Below are 22,189 nucleotides of genomic sequence, written 5' to 3'. Positions count from 1 at the left end.
GGGTGGTGGGGGTGGGGGAGGGGGAGGAGGGGGATGGGGGGGGGGGGGGGGGAGGGGGGGGGGGGGTGGCGAGGGGGGGGGGCCAATCATGAGCGAGCAGGGAGGGGGCAAGGGGGAGACGGGCTAATCGTGAGCGAGCAGGGAGGTGGGCTGGGGGACGTGGGCCAATCATGGACGAGCAGGGAGGTAAGCCAAGTTCGGGATTTGCAGGAATCGGGCCATGAGGGGCCTGGGTTAGGCCCATTCCAGAAGTGAGATGGGAAGTGCTCTGGGGGCCTTCTGCGTTTTCAGAGTCTGTCTTCTAGCCAGGCAGTGGATAAATCGATCAATTTAGCTGGTCACAGTATAACCTTTAAATACTGAAATTAGAAACTATGAGAGTCCCTTGTATATACTATAGTGAGTATTTCATAAAACTCTTTTTAAGGTATTATTTATTTTTTATTTGAGAGGGAGAGAGGAAGAGCACCAGCGGGGAGAGGGGCAGACCCCACTGCACATGGAGTCCGATGCAGGACTCGATCTGAGGACCCCAAGGTCATGACCTGAGCTGAAGTTGTTGCTTAACCAACTGAGCCACCCAGTGCCCCTGTTTCATGAAACATTTGTTTTAATATTTCCTTTATATTGAGTGTACGTTTTTCCAATTTGGACCTCTCTTCTAAAATCAAGGTGGGTCTCGTGGTCAATGATGTGACTGGTTGATGAAATATGGTATAAATGTTTTAGAGATGCTCGTGTGAAGTAGGTTACTATGTAACCTTCCTCCCTCCCTCTATTCCTTCCTTCCTTCCTTTCTTTCTATTTTTTCCCAATATTTATTTCTAACTGTGAGTCACAGTATTTTACTTCTAGAGCCCCAGTTAGTGGTTTGCAAGTTTGCAGCAGCCCAAGGGAAGTCGAAAACCAAGTAAAATGGGACGTTCCCATCCTCTGTGGGGCTATTCAGAGGAGATAAAAGCAAAAATACAGTTGTTTCTCAGTCTAACTGTATCAGACGAGTGCATTCAAACCAACAGGCTTAAGCCTTGACAACTAAATGTAAGGGGAAGTTGCCCAATGGACAAAGGGAGCCCATGAATTCACAGGGTTTGGGGGTGTTCCTAGCACCATGCATTGGTTGGGAAATCAGCAGGAATGAAGACCGACTTCAGCTTTTACCAAGACGAGGATTGTGGGGGAACAATGTGCAAGCCCCCTCACGATGCATGGGGCACACAGCCTGTCACACTAGAGAGCCAGCCTCAGGAGGAGGAGGGGGCGGTTGCCTTCACTGGGGTCCCCTTTTTGCCTACTTCTCATCCAGAGCCAGCACGTGGTTTGTTCACTGTTTCTACTTTGCATGGGTGTCTCAGTGACGTCTTCTAACGTATTACCTAGGTAGAGTGTGTTCGGGGAGAGATCCTGCCTGACTGTGCTTTAGGAATCTAAGATTGGGGGACTGGGTTCTTGGAACTAAATGGAAGCGAGGCCCAGGCTGTTTCTGAAGCAATGGCGACTAGAATTCCACATTGTTGAGTTGGACTTAGGTAAATAACATCCGCGCATATATGACTTCAGTTCCTTTAAAGGCACGATGGAGCCTCTGAGGTAGGTCATTTGGTTTAAGGAGGGGGAGGAATGTCTTATCTGGAATCACAGCTTACCTCAACTCCTCTCAGGAGAGGCTGGAAATAACTGTAAGGTATGCAAATGACCACAGGTGGTTTGAACCAAGCAGTAGAAGGATGACATCAGTATCTGTGTTGTCTTGCCTTGGAAGTAAAGACGTGTGCTTTTTTTTTTCCCCCTCTCCAAGTTCTGTCTGGTGAAAGCGTATCTTCATTTCTCTGATGTAGACAGGAAGAAGGAACAAAGAACTATCTTTTCAGCATTCTGATGATGTGTAGTTCAAGTTGTGTAACCTTTTCCCAAGGAACTGAATTTAGTCATCGCATACCATCTTCGAACATGTACTACAAAATAGGCCCTTTATTAATTGTCAGCAGATGATGAGTAAAATTAATCAAATTGCTGAAGGCTACCCAGGATGGGTAAATTAGCATGTGATAATTTGTTTTTCATTGAATTTTTCATTCAGGCTGTAGCTTCTGCCCTTATGGCTAGGCTTTACAACATGAAAGGGTATTTTGTGAGCTTGACAAAGTGACACATTTCGCTTGTGCTTGCTCATTGTTCTCTAGGAGAAATGTTATGGTTTGTAAACGTAATTTTAATGCATTATGAAGAGAAACTGCCATTTTAATGTATTACAAAACAGAAGTTGCCAGTTACCTAAATGGCAGTTTAAAAATAAACAATGTGACAATGAAATTATCCTAATTTATTTGTTATTTTGGCTTATCTATAACGAATGGACTGTTTTATGACCTGAAATGTTAAGTTCTTAAATTATTTCACTTCTCTTTTTACTGGCAGACTATGTATTCGTAAGTAGATATATTGAGGCATACAAATGAATTACCTTCTCCTTGGTCAGTATATTTAGAAAGCAGTTGGTATTACTAATATACTTTCTAATTAAGTAAGATAATGGATGTGGATTTTTTTTTTCTCCCCAGAATAGATCTTTACCCAACAAAACCTGGTATTTTATTGTCTTTTAATATCTGGATGACAAGAAATGGTTCTACGTATTCAATAAAATTCTGTGAGGACAGAAAGCAATTTTGTTTGATGCTTTGTCAAAGCTGTAAGTTATTTAATGTAATTTCAGTTCAGTTTGTTTTTATTTTTATGGTGTTTCCCATACCCAAAACACAAATTAAAATATGACAGAAGAGGGAAATATTTTAAATTGATCTAGTTTGTTCTCCATTTTCTACTCTGGAAAAGTAGTATTTGTTATAAAATATGTCATAGTTTCATATAGTATTTTGAATTTTTAAAAACAATACTGGACTCCTGTGTAGTATACCTTTTAAGGAAATGTTGTTGGATATATTCTCAAAACATACAGTCTAATTCTAGGTGACTGAGACCTGTCTGAGCTGATTAACTCCCGTCACTTCGATGCAGTTTTTACTTTGAAGGGAGTAAGTCAACACTCTTTGGTGTCTTTTATAGGAATATAGAAAGTCAACACTATTTGCTGTCTTTTATAGAAATTGTAATTCAAATGCATTATTAGGATTTATTTTTTTTAAAGATTTATTTAATTAATTTAGAGAGAGAGAGAAAGCGTGCACGCTTGCAAGGGACAGGGGGGAGGGAAAGGGACAAGCGAACTCTGCCCTGAGCTTGGAGCCCAACACGGGGCTCCAAGTGGGGCTGGATCCCAGGACCCAGGCTGCCCCAGATGCACCATTAGAATTATGTAGGTACTTACTGCCTTCCCAGAAAGTCGTCGTACTATCGAATGTTTCGCATTCCTGCCCGGTAATTCTAGCATTTAGAATCATTGCTCTTGCAGACCATGTGGTCTCTGTGGCAACTACGAACCTCGCCCTGTAGTGTAAAATCAGCCATAGATACGATGTAAACAAATGGATGTGGCTTTATTTACAAAAACAGCCTTCAGGCCGCGTTTGGCCCATTCCTGGTTTGCCAGCTTCTTCAAACCCTTGTCATGCAATGACATGGAATGTTGCCCAAGACTCCTTAGAAATTCAGATTATCAGACCCCACCTCAGTCCTGAATCAGAATCTACATTTAATAAGATCTTCTCAAAGCTGGAAGAGCCATTGGCCTACTGGCTCTTCAGAGAGAAGCCAGAGTAGCTCCTAAGGAAGCTCTGCGAAGGGAACCAGTGTTGTGAGTGGCTTTCTAGTAGGCTGAGTGGGTAGGGAGTTAGATGTTTTGCTGCGGACTTTATGAAGCTAGAATATGGAGATCTTTTTATGGGGCGCAAGTAACCCCCCACTTTCTGCCTTAGATATTCTCACATGGTTCACCTCATTTCCTCAGGAAGAGCCACATAATCTCTTGCCCTGGAAAATACTGGCTTTAGGGGCTTTTGCATGAGAGAGATTGTTATGCCCAAGTTTTCGTGTCCGAGAGACCACCAAGGAGCCAAGCAATCACACGATGGGTTATTTGACAAGCTTAAGCTTGGGCCCAAGTATACCCCACACAGCAGAGTAGGGACTTGGACCCCGAACCAGATTATAGTCAGAGTTTGTAAAGGCAGAGTAGGGGTGGCCTCGGCGGTGGCTGAGGACAAAGGGAATTATGGATGATGTAAGTCTCCAAGAACTTTCAGAAGCAAGGTCTCCAGGACCTTGAGGGGCTAGCTATTGTTGGGAGAAAGCTTATTTATTACCAATAATAAAAATCTTCTCGTGAGACCCTTTAGATATATATCAGTGGGCCCTATACTTGAGAATGATTGTCGATAATATCTTGGAGGTTTAGAGATAAAGTTTCCTGAAGGAATTGTTAAAGTAGACTTACGGGATCCTGGTCGGACCTGTCGGGGTAGGGGGTCGGTCAGGCTAGGATTGTCCTTAGCAAAACCTCAAGGTGAGGGCAATTGAGTCCCCAGGGGAGAGCCACTCTCTCTGTTCCAAGGGCTTGTCAGTAGATAAGGAGTTTTAATGATTTTCTTCTGCCTCTGTTTCCCACATCAGCTAAACTTGAAGTGAGATGGCCTTAATTTCCTCGGCCTCCACAAGATTCGGTGTGGTGATTGATTTTGCGTACAGATGTTGGCGTTTCCTTCTGTTTTCTGGCAGGCCTCACTTCAGCCAGTTCTGTACTTGGCATTTCTACGTCCCGACCTTTCTGTCTTCTTTCCAGCCAGATCCACTTTCCTATGCTTGGATCCCTCTGAGCGTATCTAAGCTTCCCAGCCTCTGGGACTGGGCCACAAATGGACGGCTTACCATGGGGGTTCTCAGCCTTCGCTTGAGTGCCATTTGGGGTCAGATTTTCCGTTGTGTTGGGGGCCTCCCTGTGCCTTGTAAGGTGTTCGGCATCATCCCTGCTTCTTCTCGTTAGGCGGCATCAGTCCCCTCCCTAGCCTCTCCAATTGTGATGCCCCGAAATGATGCCAAGCGTTGCTAAGTGTGCTTTGTAAGACAAAATTGCCCCTCATGGAGAACCACTGAGTCACAGGAATGCTGAAAAAGAACTGCCTTCCTGCACGCTATAGGTGCTACCAGAGGCCCCGGATATTAGCCTCCAGGCTCGAACATTCTCTGTGTTCATCCAGTGCGGCATGATGATGTTGTTTGCTTGCCATGTGAGTCATGAAATGAAGAGTTAGGGAAGCCTCCTAGCCCTGCCTCGCCGCCACCCCCTCCCCCACCCCCACCCCCGCGCGGGCCCTGCTTCTCCATCAGCTCCTCATCCTCCCCACGCTTGGGCTCCCTCAGCGGCCCATTGTCCTCTTTCCTGTTCTCTCCTTTCAGTTCTAGATCCTTTTGTGTCTTTAGAGTCGCTTTAAAGAATCTCAAGTGGGAAAAGACATAAATATGTATTGTCTCTGCGGCATTTGGAGCTGGAGTCTCTCCTCATAATCTATAAAACAACTTGATTCTCATGGTTTAGGAATTTTCATTCAAATTAGAAATTGGCTATTGCTTCGTGTTCATTATGTGGTCCATTCATCTCTATAGTGTGTTTTACAAAATCATCATCAAATGTCTTAAATTGTGTAGCTGGTTTCCCTGACAGGCTCATCACACGTTCGGCTGGTAATAGGACTATTATTTGTGAGGAAGAAAGCCGGCATTTGCTCATTTCCGTGTGAGTAATGATGGCCCTCAGAAAACCTTCCCAATGTGATTAAGCCTAACTCATTTACTCCTGTAAAAAAAGTCACTTGGTATTATGCAATGATTAAAATATTAAGTTTCCAAATATTGAACTTTATTTTCTATTTGGTTATTTCTGGAAGTTGTGGTATGCAAATTTGTAGTTGATTCAATTGATGGCAATAACGCTTACCAGAAGGAGTTAGTCTGGGGCAGCCAGAGAGAGGACTGACTTTCGTGTACCGCCTGGGATGAAAGTCCTGCCTGGCAGATCTGATTTATAGTCTCATCTGGGTATTTAAGCATTTCCCAAAGAGAAAGGGATGATTACATCTAGACCACTGCTCCTGTCAGTACATACCCCGCCTTTGTGAATATCCTGGATTGATCACGACATTGGTTCCATCCATGTGCCCCACACAATGAATTTTCAGATGTTCGCATCAATTAGTTGGAGTCTTATTTCTTCTCCCATTGAGTGAGGGATGTTCTTTTGCCTTGCTTGGAATGCAGGTGCAGTAATGACACGCCTGTTCTCAGCCAAGTCCCTAAGATTTCCTGCACATCTGTCTTTGTTTTGGGACCCTGCCCAGCTCCCATGAGAATAAGCCAGAGTAGAGTGCTGGAAGCTGATAGACCCCGTGGGACAGACAGAAGCTGTCCCAGCTGAAGACAGACGTGCCGAGCTGAACGCAGTTCAACTGCCAACTTGTAGAGTTGTGATATGTAGTTGTTGTTTTCAGCCTCTAAATGTGGGATGATGAGGGGCACCTGGGTGGCTCCGTTGGTTAAGCGGTTGCCTTCTGCTCAGGTCCTGGTCTGGCTCCCTGCTCTGTACACAGTCTGCTTCTCCTTCCGTTCCTCCCCCTCGCTTGTGCCCTCTTTCTCTTTCTATCACAAATACATAAATAAAATCTTTAAAAACATAAATGTGGGGCACCTCGGTGGTTCAATTGTTAAGCGTCTGCCTTTGGCTCAGGTTGTGGTCCCAGGGTCCTGGGATCGAGCCCCGCATCAGGCTTCCTGCTCAGCAGGAGGCCTGCTTCTCCCTCTCGAACTCCCCCTGCTTGTGTTCCCCCTCTTGCTGTCTCTCTCTCTCTGTCAAATAAATAAATAAAATCTTTAAAAAAATAAAAACATAAATTTGGGATGATGTGCTCTCTAGGGAAAGATCATTAAAAGTGGGATTCGGGGAAACGAATCCTAGGGGTGCAGGAGTCAGATAATGACACCCTTATTCTGACACAGACGTTTCCAAAGTAGACCCTCTTCCTCCCTCGGGTTTCCTTATGTGCGGTCATAGCACTCACAACTGGAAGGAGTAGCCGTGAACTCTAGAGTCAGCTAGAGCTAGACCTCACTCCAGGCTCACATACAGGGAAGCCTTATGGTCTCAGGAGGGAACACGGTCTCTATTGTTCTCTATATTGCTTTCCCACGTTTGGATACGTGGAAGTCCTCGGTGGTACCAGAAATAATTCACAGGAGGCTTTTGTTTAGAGGTGACAGGTAAGGTGCTGCAAGTTTGAGAAGCAGGTGTGGGTACACATTGGACTTCGAGACCCATTCCAACCATCCATACTCTCCAGGGCCCTTTTCTTGGAGCACCCAGGCCTATATTCAATCACTGGCTGGAGAACCAAGATCTGTGTGACTGGTCTTGGCCTGGAAAGCTCAGAGTCCCTCTCAGCGCACAGCGCTTCTAAATCCTCTTGGTCATAATCCAGCGAGGTTCTTCCAACTAGTTAGGATAGTTGTAAATGCTCAATAAGGAAGGCGACCACGGGAGTGTCAAAGCATAAAAAAATACGCTTTTAATCCTTATCTTGGGCAGGCGTCAAAAGTCAGCCATTGCCCATCCTCGGAGATTAATGGGAGCTTTCCCTTCCAGGTGTAAATCTCTTCCATCTGCACTGCCTCTGTTTGCTCATTTGGAAAATGGAATTACTTAGGAACCTTTTAATAGGATTTCTCTGAGATTCGTAGGACATGATTCGTGTAGAATCCTTTTTTACAAGTGTCTGCAACTTGGTATACACTCAAAAATATGGATGCTAATTAAACAAAAAAACATTCAGTTGGGCATCAGGAATGGAATTCTGGCGGTGTGACCTTCGACACAGCACCTCAGCCACCTGGGCCTTGGTTTCCTCATATGGTCAGGGCAGTCCCCTTCTCTAGTGATGTTATGCATGCTGTCAGTTGAACCGACGTCTGAAAACCCAACTGAGAGAGCCCTTATGTTATCATTTGTTCATGCAGCTTAGCATCTCGTGGGTAGAAAAGCTAGAGAAATCTCTTATTTATTCCTACTTCTGAAGGGGTAGTACAATAATTATGTGAATAACCTAGTAGGCAGATCTCAGAGAGCCAGTGAACCAACGAAGACTTGAGGTATAGGCAAGAGGGTTGAGAAACTTGGGATTGAAAATCTGGACATCACAGAGCAAATATCTTTTTTTGGTGCCCTTGGTGTCAGGGCTTCATTGTAATCCATGAACCACTGGTCATGAGTGAGTTTTCACTACTAGAGACTCTTAAGTTGGGATGCCACTTTATTTATTTGTTTGTTTGTTTCTTTATTTACAAGTGAGATGGAGGGGGGCAGAGGCAGAGGGAGAAGGAGTCAGAGTCTCCAGCAGACTCCCTGCTGAGGGTGGAGCCTAATGGAGGGCTCGATCCCATGATCCTGAAATCCTGATCTGAGCTGAAAGCAAAAGTCAGATGCTTAACCTACTGAGCCATTCAGGCTCTGGATGTCACTTTTGAAACACCTATGAGTATAAGTAAAGAGAATAAAGGGGTGATTGAAAAATTTTGGTTGCCCGGTGCCATTCTTAACTAACATTTGATTTCCCCTTTGAAACAATTATATATATGTCTGTGTATGTATACACACACACACACACACACACAAAATGGAATTTTATATATGGACAGACCTCGAAAGGTTGGCATTTTGTTTTTTAAAGTAAAACTTACATTAGGCAAAGAGTTTAATTGCTTTATGCTCACAATTTTATTTTCCCTGTTTTCAAAACTGCCAATATATAGAAACAATAGCATCATTAAATCTAGATCTAAGGGAACAAGTGAGTTGATTATGTGTGGTCTTCGGATACACAATAAGTCGTTGAAATGTGAATACTTAGACAAAAGTCTGATTAAATGCAGAGTGTTTTCTAGATTACTTCAATATTTATGTTGGAATTTATTTTCTTTCAGGAAACAGATAAATTGTCACTTACTTATTTTCACCCAGACTTGAGCTGGAGCTAATATTAATACTTAAGATACTAGGTTCTTGGGTTGATAATTAATCCTGAATTAGGTACCCACCCTGGCATTTTTAGAAAGTAGAATTTTCCAATTGCCTAGCAACATAATTTAAATTTTCAACTAATAAGTCCACTATATTGTTTTTTCTTTCCTCTTGAAGAGTTCACACTAAAAATACTGCATCAGTAAGCAAGGTGCCCTTGCATTCTGAAAACAACATATGGGCAGAGTAAATATAATCCCGATTAAACTCGGTATTTTATATGGAATGGCAATATAGCCAGACATTTTAAAGACCTGCAACTTGTCAACCCCTAATTTGTGGTTTCCCACAGGACTAGAACAGTCTACTATATTTTTCCTAACTGCAGATGTTAGCCACTTTTTACCATAATAAACGTAGGCTAAGTTTTTAAGGCATTATATTTTTCTACCCCATTTAAATATAAACATCTGCCTTAAAATTGGAATAAAGTCTATGAGTCATAGAAAAAGTGACACGTTTTGTGGGCCATATGCACTCACTCTAGAAATGGGCTAATTTTCAAAAATTATCATGGACAGGCAATTATGTGCTTGAAATTTTGCAAGCACATATGATTCATTACCTAATACACACTGAGTATTTTTTGCATTTGGGATGTTTTCGTACAAAGACAGCCACTAGGGAATATTCTTTTATTTATTTATTTGTTAGTGAACACATAGTTACAGAGATTGGACATGATAAAGGTCACTGAAATTTGCTTATGTTTATGAAAAAAGAATTATGATGGCCAGCTATGGTAGCTTCAAAAATGAATACTTATTCTTTTATTTTATTCATTTATTTGAGAGAGAGATCAAAAGTAGGAAGAGAAGCAGGCGGGGGAGGGGGGACAGGCTCCCCGCCAAGCAGAGAGCCCAATATGGAGCTTGATCCCAGGACCCTGGGATCATGACCTGAGCTGAAAGCAGAGGCTTTAACCCACTGAGCCACCCAGGCGCCCCCTCTCCTCTGTTTCTTACTTTTAGTTTTCTTTCTTGGATTTGTGTTAGGTGCAGACCATCAATCTGTCTGGAGCTCAAGGATCTGCCTCAGTAGCTAGGTAGTGAGGCCTCCACCAAGAAATCAGTGGATCTGACAAGTCAAGGCCAAGGACAAGAACTGAGTGCTATGCAAACTCATTCTAAATGTGACCTTCATATAAAGGCATCCGTTCTTAGGAAATGAGGAAGTTTCCATACCAGCTAAGTTGTTAAGCCTCTTCTCCCTTCCTCCCTATAAATAAGTATGGCATTTATGGAACTGTATTCATTGATAAGTTAGAGAATTTATGTACTAGGTAGCTAGAAGAGGTATTGTGGCCCTTGCAGATACATAGCGACAGTTTTACTTGTTTCATTTCAATTCAGGATACATTATGCACCTGTGTGTGCCAGCTGTAGTGTGAGGCTGGATGGCACAGAGCCCCTGCCCCATGGAGCTCGTAAGCTGCAAAAGGGAAGAGACCCAAACATGCCCTCGTATAGCAAATCCAGTTACTAGGACTTACATGCTAACATGAAGTGCTTTTCATGGTCATCAGGTACTGTTCTGAGCCCTGGACATATCATATGCCCGTTAACCTGCAGAGTAACACTAAGGCTTATTGTCCCATTGTCAGATGATACAATTGGGGTTAAATAACACTATGAAATTCACCTAGTTGCGTGCTGGCTTCACTCAGGACCGGGACCCTATCTCGGGAGATGTTGGTTTGCCATTTTCCCGCGGAAGGGTGGTGCTTCGGTTTTCAGGGTTGTGCTAGTTCAGCACCGCCTCCTTAACTTTTGGACTCTTCATAAAGCTGTTTTGGTTTTATCCAATAATGCTGTTTACAACGATATGTTGCCCCCTCCCCAACACAAGGGATCTATGACGGGCCTCTCCCTTCTTGGACTCCGTGTGCATTACCCGCTCATTTTCGGGGGCCATTTTTCTCCCCACTGAGACTCTTCTACCGTCAACTCTCTTCTCCTTACGCCAGGACCCTCAAACTCCAGTTTCTGCCAGACGGATAATGGGGGATCTCCTTACCTGTTCCTGCACAGCACATTTCCTGTCCTTTCTCTCAGCCTCCCCACAGCTTCAAAGGGAAGCTGGGTTTTACATCATGCCCTCCATCAAGGGATTTCCCCAAAGACTTTGCTCTCTCCCAGAGAGGAATGTGGCTTCCTTTAGAGTAATTAGCTTCCACTGCCATCAGCTGTGACAATACCATAGTTTGTTTTTTTTTTTTTCTTCTGTCACCTCACTTGTAACTCTCATTTGCCCAAAGGCATGCACTGTGTCTCTTGAAAAGAACAGAAGGACTCACTTTGATGTTCATTCTTGGTGCTTGAGTCGGCCTGGTTGGGGTTCTCAACGCAAAGCCTTCTATCTCAGCATAGGACATGATTTTTCTGTGTGTGAACTACTTTAAGGAGGTGAATTTCCTCAGTTTCAAAATTTACTTTTTTGCTGTTATAAAGGAGAGAGGGATGGCCATTTTTCATTGCAGTCGGGCTGAGGGCATCACCAGGTTTGAGGACTGGGAGAATAAGGACCTGCTTTCTTTCTTTTTTTTTTTTTAAAGACTTTATTTATTTATTTCACAGACAGAGATCACAAGTAGGCAGAGAGTCAGGCAGAGAGAGAAGGGGAAGCAGACTCCCCGCTGAGCAGAGAGCCCGAGGCGGGGATCGATAATTGGACCCTGAGATCATGACCTAACCTGAAGGCAGAGGCTTAACCCACTGAGCCACCCGGGCGCCCCAAGGACCAGCTTTCTCGGCATCTCCCTTTAGCTACCTCTGAGATGTCCATGACAATGTTTACAGTTTAGAGGACACAAGTTGAACACAAACTGTTTCACGGCCTAGTACAAAATGGAAAATTATTGGAGCTTCAGAAATTCTTTGTATCCAGCAGCTCGCATAGGCTTTCACTGAGATTTGAATGTTAGCATTAGCCACGGCCTTGCCAACGCTCAACGTGGTAGTCTTGGGCTGGGAGGATTCTTTCTCCTTGGGTGACTTGTGAGGCCTCATCGGGTGTGGGACCCAGAGAGCTGAATGTTGGCTCTGTGGTCCCAGACATGTCCCCTCAGGAGGTGTGGGGGAGGGCAAGACAGGGAAACCTTTCGTTCTGTTGGGGTTTTTTTTTTTTTGTTGTTCGTTTCAAATTTTTAGTCAAAATGTAGTTAGTTGGGGTGCCTGAGTGGCTCAGTGGGTTGATCCTCTGCCTTCAGCTCAGGTCATGGTCTCAGGGTCCTGGGATCGAGCCTCACATCGGGCTCTCTGCTACGCAGGGAGCCTGCTTCCCCCTCTCCCTCTGCCTGCCTCTCTGCCTACTTGTGATCTCCCTCTCTTAGTCAAATAAATAAAAAATAAAATGTTTAAAAAAAAGTAGTTAGTTAAAACATAGTAAATACTGGTTTCAGGAGTCACATCCATCTTTCCCTAAATCGGGGCATTAGAGTGATGCCTGGCGTGTGGCTGGTTCACTGATACTGTTTACAGAACTCTAACATCTCACCCAGGAAAGCTTATCTTGGCGGAAAGGCCAGAAGATCTTTCCTGGAAAATCCCTTATGGACTTTTTATTTTATTTTAGAGATTTCATTTATTTATTTGACACAGAGAGAGAGAGATCACAAGTAGGCAGAGGCAGGCAGAGAGAGAGAGAGGGAAGCAGGCTCCCTGCTCAGCAGAGAGCCGGATGCGGGGCTCCATCCCAGGACCCTGAGATCATGACCTGAGCCAAAGGCAGAGGCTTAGCCCACTGAGCGACCCAGACACTCCCCCGTTACGGACTTTTAAAAATGGTTTTGGATTTTGCTGAGCAAACTAGGCCCATGCTGGGCCTCAAAGGTCACGCAGCTGGTCCAGGAAAAATGTCCAATTTCAACATCAGGCCTTTCCCTTCTACTTCAAGCATAGGAAGGGAGGTTTGAGAAGGTGAGCAGTGTTCTGGAGGGCTGTGAGGTTTTATTAGTAAGTAGCTGTGGACTGAACCAGGAGGATAAACCGGGGGGAGCAGCAGGTGTGCGTTGTGGGTCAGTCGCCTCTATGCTGATAGCATTCGGAAAACGCTAACAATTGGTTCAGGCTTGTGTGTGATAGGACAGCTAAGTGGAAAACGGAGAGAAGGCTAAGTTTTAAGGGGTTGGCAGTAGAACATACTGAAGGATGAAAATCTGGGTGACATTGATCCGACTGGAGAACAATTACAGCAATTCAAACACAACCAAAAATCATCCTCCGGTTCACATGGTACATATTCCTTGCCTTATGATTAGTACCAGAATTAATTATGATCTTTTTGGAGGCATGTATTCATTATGAGACTTTTGTTTATTTATTAGTTCAATATCTTTTTAATTGCAAAAATGAGATAAAAAATTATCATTCTTCCCTTTGTTCTAGAACATGGGGCTCTTTAGAATTGTTAATTGAGGATCCTGAGAGAGATTCAGTGTACCTGACTAGAAACAAATCAGTTAGGCTTTGCTTTGTTTTTATTTTTTAAAAGATTTTATTTATTTATTTATTTGAAGTGGCTCGAGTGGGCAGAGGGGCAGAGGGAGAGGGAGAAGCAGGCCTTCCACTGAGCAATGAGCCTGATGCAAGGCTCCATCCCAGGACCCTGGGATCATAACCTGAGCCGAAGGCAGATGCTTAACCAACTGAGTCACTCAGGTGCCCCTCGGTTAGGGTTTTAAGGAAGGCACATACATTCTAGCAGTATGCTGTGCAATATTTTTACGTATCCTGTTTGTGGAATTTGTTTGTGATTTGTGTTTGAGTTAATGAGATCCACTATTATAAACTTTCTTGACAACATGAAGGAAAGACACTGTCAGGGGCTACTACTGTTTTCCTTAGTAGATGTTCCGATAACTGAGTCCCCGTTGAGTCTAAGATAGTATCCCTTCTTTGCAAGAGTGATTTATACTATACTCGGAGTGGGCTTTAAGGTCAGTTGCGGCTTTGCAGAATGAATGTTGAGGAAGATTGATAGTTTGAGAAGGGGTAATGGGTGAAAATACTTCTTTTATATGGTTATTTGGTTTACTATTAATTTATCATGTCCTACCATAATGATGAAAATGTCTTTATAAAGCATAGTAGTATTTTATTCTGCATTTTTGGATTGAACTTAGAAACCTAAAGAAAAAAAGAGGTATCTACTCATAAGGTGAAAAGTGTCTTAATCATTGATAGGTGTCCTAGACAGCGTATAGCTCTACAGACAAGGAAGATAAAAAGCAGGTTTAAAGGGGATTAGCATATTATCTGTATAAATTTGCGTTTGACCTTGCCTGTTACTGAAGAGAGCCACCTATATTATTCATCTTACAGTCCATTCACTCTGTAAACATTTTTTGAGTTCCTGTTGTAGCGTTGATTGAACACCTACTATGTACCATGTTTGTTTCATGTAATACAAGTACTAAAGGTAGATAAAACATTCTCTTATCTGGAAAAATTCACACACTTTGGAGGGATATAGTTCAATGACAAACTGCTGAGTGTTAGAAGTGTATATAAAGTATTGAAGGAGTTCAGGAATGGTTTCTTTAAAATTATTTTATTTTTTTAAAGATTTTATCTATTTATTTGAGAGATAGAATGAGAGAAGAGAGGTCAAAGGGAGAAGCAGACCCCCCACTGAGCAGGGAGCCCAATGTGGGACTAGATCTTGGGACTCTAGAATCATGACCTGAGCTGAAGGCAGTTGCTTAACCAACTGAGCCACCCAGGGTTTAGGCAAATGCATAACTGACTGAGCCACCCAGGCATCCCCCCGGGAATGGTTTCTTAATGTTAGCCAAGTAAGTGAAGTCATTAGAAGGGAAGACACAGCTGCAAAAAATATACTACCTAGAGGAGCCTTCTAGTCACTTGATGGGGTATTTTAAGGTTTACAAGGGTCATCAAGTAATATCATCGTTGCCCCCCCCCACCCTTTTTTTTTTGAATAAGGAAAGGGAGGCTTCCAGAGGTGAATCATCTCCTACCAGAGCAAATGCCTAACCAGAAGTAGAGCCAGGATTTCAATCTCAGGTCACTTCATTCAGGAGACCCTTTGCCACTGTTTCATGTTGGTTTTTGAAGGGTAAGAATACACTGTTAAGTAAGTAAAGGAAATTTCAACCTGAGAACAGAGAATGTGAAAAGGCACAGAAATGTCAAAATGTTGAATTGGGGACAAGCATTTTGGGGCAAAGGGCATCAGGAGAAAAGATTCCTTTATTGGACTAAATCATGGGTTTTGGGGGCACCTGGGTGGCTCAGCAGGTTAAAACCTCTACCTTTGGCTCAGGTCATGATCCCAGGGTCCTGGGATCAAGTCCCGCATCGGGCTCTCTGCTACGCAGGGAGCCTGCTTCCCCCTCTCTCTCTGCCTGCCTCTCTGCCTACTTGTGATGTCTGTCAAATAAATAAATAAAATCTTTAAAAAAAATAAATCACGGGTTTTGAAAGGTACAGGGCAGTCTATCTGTGTTTGGATCAGATGCATATACTTATTTTTCAGATACCAGACTTCTATCTATGGACTATGGCTCACATGAGATTTTTTATTTATTTATTTATTTATTTATTTATTTGAGAGAGAAAGCAAGATAGGGCATGAGCAGGGGTCAGAGGGAGAAACAGACTCAGGATCCCGGAATCATGACCTAAGCCAAAGGCAGCTCCTTAACCAACTGAGCCACCCAGGTGCCCCACACATGAGATTTTCTTGATGGTGGTTATTTCGTTGTTCTTGCTTTTATGCCTTGGATGATTTCTGTCACTGAGTCATCTTTTCTTTTTCTACCTTAAACCCCACTGATGACCTACTCGGTAGTTCTCCTACCCTGTGTAAAACCCGTGTCCGTGTGTTCTTCCACAATTTGCTCATTACTTTCCACCATATTTTATTCTCTCAGCATTTCTGGGAACATCCAAGGTAAGAGATCACGCATAACCTGACCAACTTCTTGCTGACATACTGTGGTACCATTAGAAACAAATTAGCATTAGCACAGAAATTGGGGTAGCAATCAATTGACTCAATGGTAAATGAGATGGGGAAGAGTGAATTCCATGTTCCCCTTGGAGCTGTTCTTCCCATCAGGGCTGGGTTTTATAAGGTTCCTGTCAGTGGCACTTAGGCTCGGAATCTCAGAGAGAGAAGTAAAGCTTAGGCTGATTACAACCGGTGTCATACCAGCAGGATGTTGATAGTTTTATAAAAGTTGTTAACCATCCCATGAATGTCATTTTTACAGTGAAAAGCAGTGTGCCATTTCAGTATTCAGTTCTTTTCAAACATACTTACGTATTTTCGTGAATATTCAGTTATGAGGAAAATGGTCTATGGACTTTGGTCAAAAACTAGAGAAAGCAGACTGGATTTCTGTGGGAGAGTGGAGGAAAAAAAAAATCAGTCTAGAAACATTGAATGGTGGTTGACATTTGTTCTGGAAACCGGTAAGATGGCTGCGAAAGATGTCCCATGAGGATTTTGTCCTTTAGGACTAGGCCAACAGTCATCAAAGGAGACCATCTGTATTCTTGTGTATGTTTGGGGAAACCTTGAGGTTTTAGGTGAGGAGCGCAGATGACATGTCTCTGTTATTCTGTGTATAGTTTGTGGATCTTGATTTTCGGTTCTTGTATGCAGTGAAGTGTTTTCTTTTTTGCCATTAACATTGATTGGCTCTTAACCTACCTTGACAGGAGCGTTTACTCTAGTTTTTGAAGATGTCCATCCTTGTAACCAATGGTCTAACTAAATTGTCTGTTTCAAAGAAGTGACATCTTAATCTTCACTTTCCCATTACTGTACTAAAAGGTATTTACCTTGAAATCACATTAGGTGAATTGCCGAGAACTTTCTGCTGTTTGCATGGTGGCTTGAGAATTAGGATCTGGTAAATTGCAAACTTCATTTTTATTTCTAACCAGGCTTTAGCTTAGGTTACGTTCTTTGGGCTTTTCTTTATTTCTTTGGCTGGTTTTTATTTTCAAGCCAAATTTGTTATTTTTTTAAAATACTGTGCCTGGGGTGCCCGGGTGGCTCAGTGGGTTAAAGCCTCTGCCTTCGGCTCAGGTCATGATCCCAAGGTCCTGGGATGGAGCCTCTCCTCAGGCTCTCTGCTCAGCAGGGAGCCTGCTTTCCCCATCTCTCTCTGCCTGCCTCTCTGCCTACTTGTAATCTTTATCTGTCAAATAAATAAATAAAATCTTAAAAAGAAATACTGGGCTTATGGCTGTGATATTTCAAGTTTTTTGAGCCTTGGATTCTGTGCTTAGGACCATTTTTCGTGAAGACTTGCTTGCCAGAGTGTTTCCCTTTATCTTCGGCCATGAAATAATCTCTCATAATCACATCATTTTAGAAAATGAATCTAAAACCTTGATCAGAAAGTAATGGTGGAAGAAAAGGAAGCATATTGAACAATTTGTGTTTTTTCTTAATGGCTAGGTTACTGATTTTATTAGAACCCAATTGGTGAGCCCAAACTGTAATTGCTGTTTAGTTCATGGGAACTTTTTTTTTTTTAAAAGAATTATTTATTTATTTGAGAGAGAGAGAGAGAGCATAAACAGGAGGGGCAGAGGGAGAGGAAGAGAGAATTTAAAGCAGACCCTGGTCAAAGGTAGATCTGGGTCTGAGGACCCTGAGATCAGGACCTGAATGGAATTCAAGAGTGGGACGCCCAACTGAGTGTGCCACCTGGGTGTCCCTCATGGGAAAATTTGTATCCTGATTACTGATTTGAGAGGACAGGTCCAATTTGTTTTCTCAATTATTATAATTGAGTCATTGGTATTTTTATTGACATATACAATTCATTTGTTTATTTTTATCTTTTTAAAGATTTTGTTTATTTATTTGACTCAGAGAGAGAGGCAGCAAGAGAGGGAACACAAGCAGGGAGAGTGGGAGAGGGTGAAGCAGGCTTCCTACTGAGTAGGGAGCCCGATGCGGGGCTTGATGCCAGGACCCCAGGATCATGACCCGAACCAAAGGCAGATGCTCAACGACTAAGCTACCCAGGCACCCCTAGCACGTACCATTTAAAGAGTGTTTACTTTTCAGGCTCTCTGCTGTTTTACAGGACAGTTTTTGTAGTGTCTTAGTTTTACTAAGAAACTGAGGCACAAAGAAGTCAGTTTCATAAGGTCACAGAGCTGGCAAGTGACTGATTTAAGACTGTCCCTGTGTCCCAAAACTGTGAGCTTTTGTATTTTTCTGCTATATTTGATTTTTTGCTGGATGACTCTACGTGTCACACAGAGTTTAATATCCTAAAAAACTGGATGAACCATCTTTGAGCCAAGGAACTTTTAACAAAGTCCTCTGTTCAGATATTTTAATTGCTCTCGGAATTAAAATTCAAAACGTCCTGGGGCACCATAATTAAAGGGAGCTGGAAGCTCCGGTAGAATTGCTTTGTGCACCAGTCCTATAGGGAAACTTTTTTAAAGGGTAATTGGAAAGAAAATATTTCATTAACAATCTATTGATTTTTGTCTCTGGAGTTTGCCAGATATCTTGTATCTTTGGTAATTGATATTCAGCGGAGGAGAAGAATTCAGATCTGTGAACCTGACCCACACATTGGCTGTACTTGAACTACGAATGCAAGTGAACTGACCGCTTGATACTCATTCATTTTACAGACACTTTGTTTGGGGGACATCTTCTCAGAGCTAGATCTGGAGCAGGGCATGGCAAAAGGAATTCGCAAGTGTTCATAGGCTTTCACACTCTAAAATTGGGAGACACCTATGAAAGCCCATAGGCATATTTCTAAAACCAATTGGTAGTGCTTATGGAATGTTCTTCTGAGCCAGGAACATTAGCTCACACAGTGGGCACTGACTTATAAAGAAGGTGCTATTGTAATTACCATTTTATATTTGAGGTAGACATTGAGGCCCAAGGAGTTTAAATGACTTGCTCAGGGTCACAAAAATACTAGGGGAAGGGAAGAGCTTCAGATGAGTCTGGATGACTCCGAACTTGTACCCTAAATGGGGTGATTGGTGGATGTGGTGAACCGCAGGAGAGAACTTTGGAGCTTGGATGTGATTGGCTAGTTCACACTTGCCCTCTGGATTCAGTGGGGATGGAAAGGGAGTTCCAACCTGAGGAAACATTTGTAAAATAACAGAGGTGGGCAAAGTCAGAAGAAAATGTCTGAAGCAGTCAACCTGGTTAGGAATACCCTGTACGTGTAGCAGTGTGGCCGATCAGTGGGTGAGCGTCAGTTTGTAGAGGTCGGCATGGCCCAACTGTCTGAAAAAGTAGCCAACCTTTACAAAGACCTGACCATGTGGCCACTTACTGCCTTAAGTCCTGTTTTCCTCATAAGGAGCCTCTGTGTTATCATAACCATTCTCATCTCACACACGACGCAACAAGGCCTACACAAAGCCAAACTTGCCTACACGACATAACTAGTAAGAGCTAGAGCTGGGATTCCACTTGAGGGAGTGTGGTTCCAGAAAGCACGATTTTAACCGTGGTGTGGCCCTAGATGTTACTAAGAAGTGGAGTGATGTCATTGGATTCATGACCACAAGGGAGGACCTGAAAAATAGGGAAGATTGGAGCGGAAAGGTGAGCGAGTAGGGCTGGGGAGGCCCACTGAGGTTCCTGTCGTGCTCTGCCTAGGTGGCACTCAGTGTCTGTGGAGGCGACTAGCAATGAAAACATGTGTGAGGTCAGAGAGATTAGTGAGGTTGGCTTAGGGTCTGGAAGTAAGAGTTCTAAGTAGGAATTTTGGCCATGCCCTTCCTTGGGTTTGTGGATGAACCTCTCTGCTTCCATTTGCTCATTCACGGAGTGGTAAATGCCTCAGAGTTGTGGGAATTAATCCCATTTTGGTTCAGCTGATTGTAAGGTCTCTTCAGGCCACCCATCTGGCCATACCACTGAGTCAGTTGGAAATCTGCATCTCCAACTCAGATCAAAGCCATCAGGACCCTGAATGGACTCAGGGGGCCCTCCAGGGATGTGCCTGTTGAAATTGCTTTAGTGGGGATGAGCAGAGGGTTGAGAGGATGGAAGGCGGAGGGAGCCCTCATGCCTCCTCCAGAGAACAGGTCAGGAGGAGAAGCAGGTGCCCAGAAGCCCATTACAGTTTTCTAGATCGCTTCTTCCATAGTTCCTGTCTTTCTTAAGATGTGAAGCTCTAGCTGCTCTCTTTCCTGCCATCTTGGTTTTGTGTCTTCTTGGAATCCCTTATGAGTTTGAGGGTTCAAGCTCTAATGACCCTGCTTTATTGGTCTCTACATTTGCTATTTCTTTGCATGAAATCTCTTCAGCAGCATGACCACCGCAGCCTTATACTTACTAAATGCACACTCAGAACCTGAAATCAGGTCTTCCACTCACATTTCTTTTCCTTCTTTTTCTTGTTTTCGGGATTATTTATCTATTAAATTTTTTTTTATTTTGAAAAATGTTTAATTGTTGTGTATTTGACTCAAATCTTACCACTCTTGATATCCCAAAGTCCTTTCCTTTTCTAAGGGGCATCATGTGTTGCTGGTGAAATTATGGTGGCTGTTTGTTAATGCTTTTATTCTATTAATTAAATTAAGTTAATTGAAGTTTGGGATGCCAAAATGCAGTGTGGCATTAAAGGTGTTTTGAGGAGCCATTGCCCCATGTCCCAAATTTTGGCAATGGACTTTGAATTTCTTCAATTTCTTAGTGTCATTTTGGATTTTTGCCCAAAGGCCTTAGGTAGATGCATCACTGATGTCTATCTCACCTGCCCATTCTCGTCTCTGGGCTCACCTCAGCAGGCTGGGACTTCCAAAGAAACAAATGCTACCCCAGGAAACCTTATAGTATTAAGGTCCTTGCTGGTCATCCCAAGGACATGAATGTGTGGGAGGTCGGGACATCACAGCTCCCTGCAAAGCTCCCCCAAATTCCCATGGTGTCCTTCTCTTTCCCATCTCCCTCTCCTGTCAGCGATGTTCTCGTTCCCCCTCTACTTCTCTCTTCTGTCCCCCTGGTAGCATGGCCTTGCTGACATTATAATATGAGGACACTTAACCTGACCTCCTCTCTGTGTCCTCCTTTGCATGTCCACTTGGAACCCTTGTCCAACCTAGTGCTTTCTTGTTATTATTTATCATCATTAGGAGGTAGGAGAGGAGGAATGGAAATGCCAATGGTAATTGTATCATGCTAATTATTGAAATAGAACTGAGCCACGGTCAATAAATTGTGTACAGTGGATTCATAGTCGAAGAGCATTTGCGTCTTTGGACTTGAGTCTGATTTTGCTGAACTTTGCAGACAGGTGTTGTTGACTGCCTTTGAATTCTGTTTCTCAGTTCAAGTATTTTTTTGTTTTTTGTTTTTTGTTTGTTTGTTTGTTTTTTCCCTAAGGCTTCAGTAGATGGCAAGTGCTAAATGTACCAAGTGTTTATAAACCTCCTTGTGCCTACAACTGCTGGGCAGGAGGCAGGGGCAGGAAAATCTAACATTGAAATTCTCCTTTGACCCCTCCCTCAGGACACACATGGCAGGAAAAAAAAAAAGTCATTCAAATGCCTTTCTTGTTTCTTGTCTGTTTTAAAATATAAATTAACTGTGTTAATAATGAACAAATGAAAATCTTGGTATCATCCCAGTAGGCAGTCACTGTCTAGATGGGTAATGGAGGTTGGTTGGACTGATGAATGGATGGATGGATGTTGGATATTGGATAGGTGGAGAGCTTAGTGGATCGGTGAATGGAGGACATTCAGATGGACAGACAGACGGATGGATGGGTAGGCAGGTGGATGGGTGGTTGGAGGATGGAGGACGGTGGTTGGCGGATGGATGAGCAGGTGGTTAGTAGAGTAGGTGGATGGAGAGTGGGTATGTGGACTGATGATAGAAGACTGATGAATGGATAGATAGATGGACAGAATGTGTGAATGGAGGTGTTTCCTCTCCTTTCATGCGAGAAGTGAGTGGATGTGTATGGTCTGGTTATGAATGTATTTGAGTTTGCACTTCAGACCTGTTTAGCATCAGTTCAAGAATTCCTGACCAGGGGTACCTGGGTGGCTCAGTGGGTAAAGCCTCTGCCTTCGGCTCAGGTCATGATCCCAGGGTCCTGGAATTGAGCCCCGCATCGGGCTCTCTGCTCAGCAGGGAGTCTGCTTCTCCCTCTCTCTCTGCCTGCCTCTCTGCCTACTT

At 43.3% G+C, this 22,189-nt stretch overlaps 1 protein-coding gene across 4 annotated transcripts in view; it reads left to right on the top strand.

Moving 5' to 3' along the window:
* The window catches only part of FRMPD4 (FERM and PDZ domain containing 4), an 843,416-nt gene that overhangs the window by 475,036 nt on the left and 346,191 nt on the right, over nt 1-22,189 (top strand). The window lies entirely within an intron of this gene.

Source organism: Mustela nigripes, chromosome X, assembly GCF_022355385.1.
Source record: "Mustela nigripes isolate SB6536 chromosome X, MUSNIG.SB6536, whole genome shotgun sequence".
In the NCBI taxonomy this organism is placed as follows: domain Eukaryota; kingdom Metazoa; phylum Chordata; class Mammalia; order Carnivora; family Mustelidae; genus Mustela; species Mustela nigripes.
Note: the sequence above shows the minus strand (reverse complement) of the source record. Positions and strands in the feature narration are given on the sequence as shown.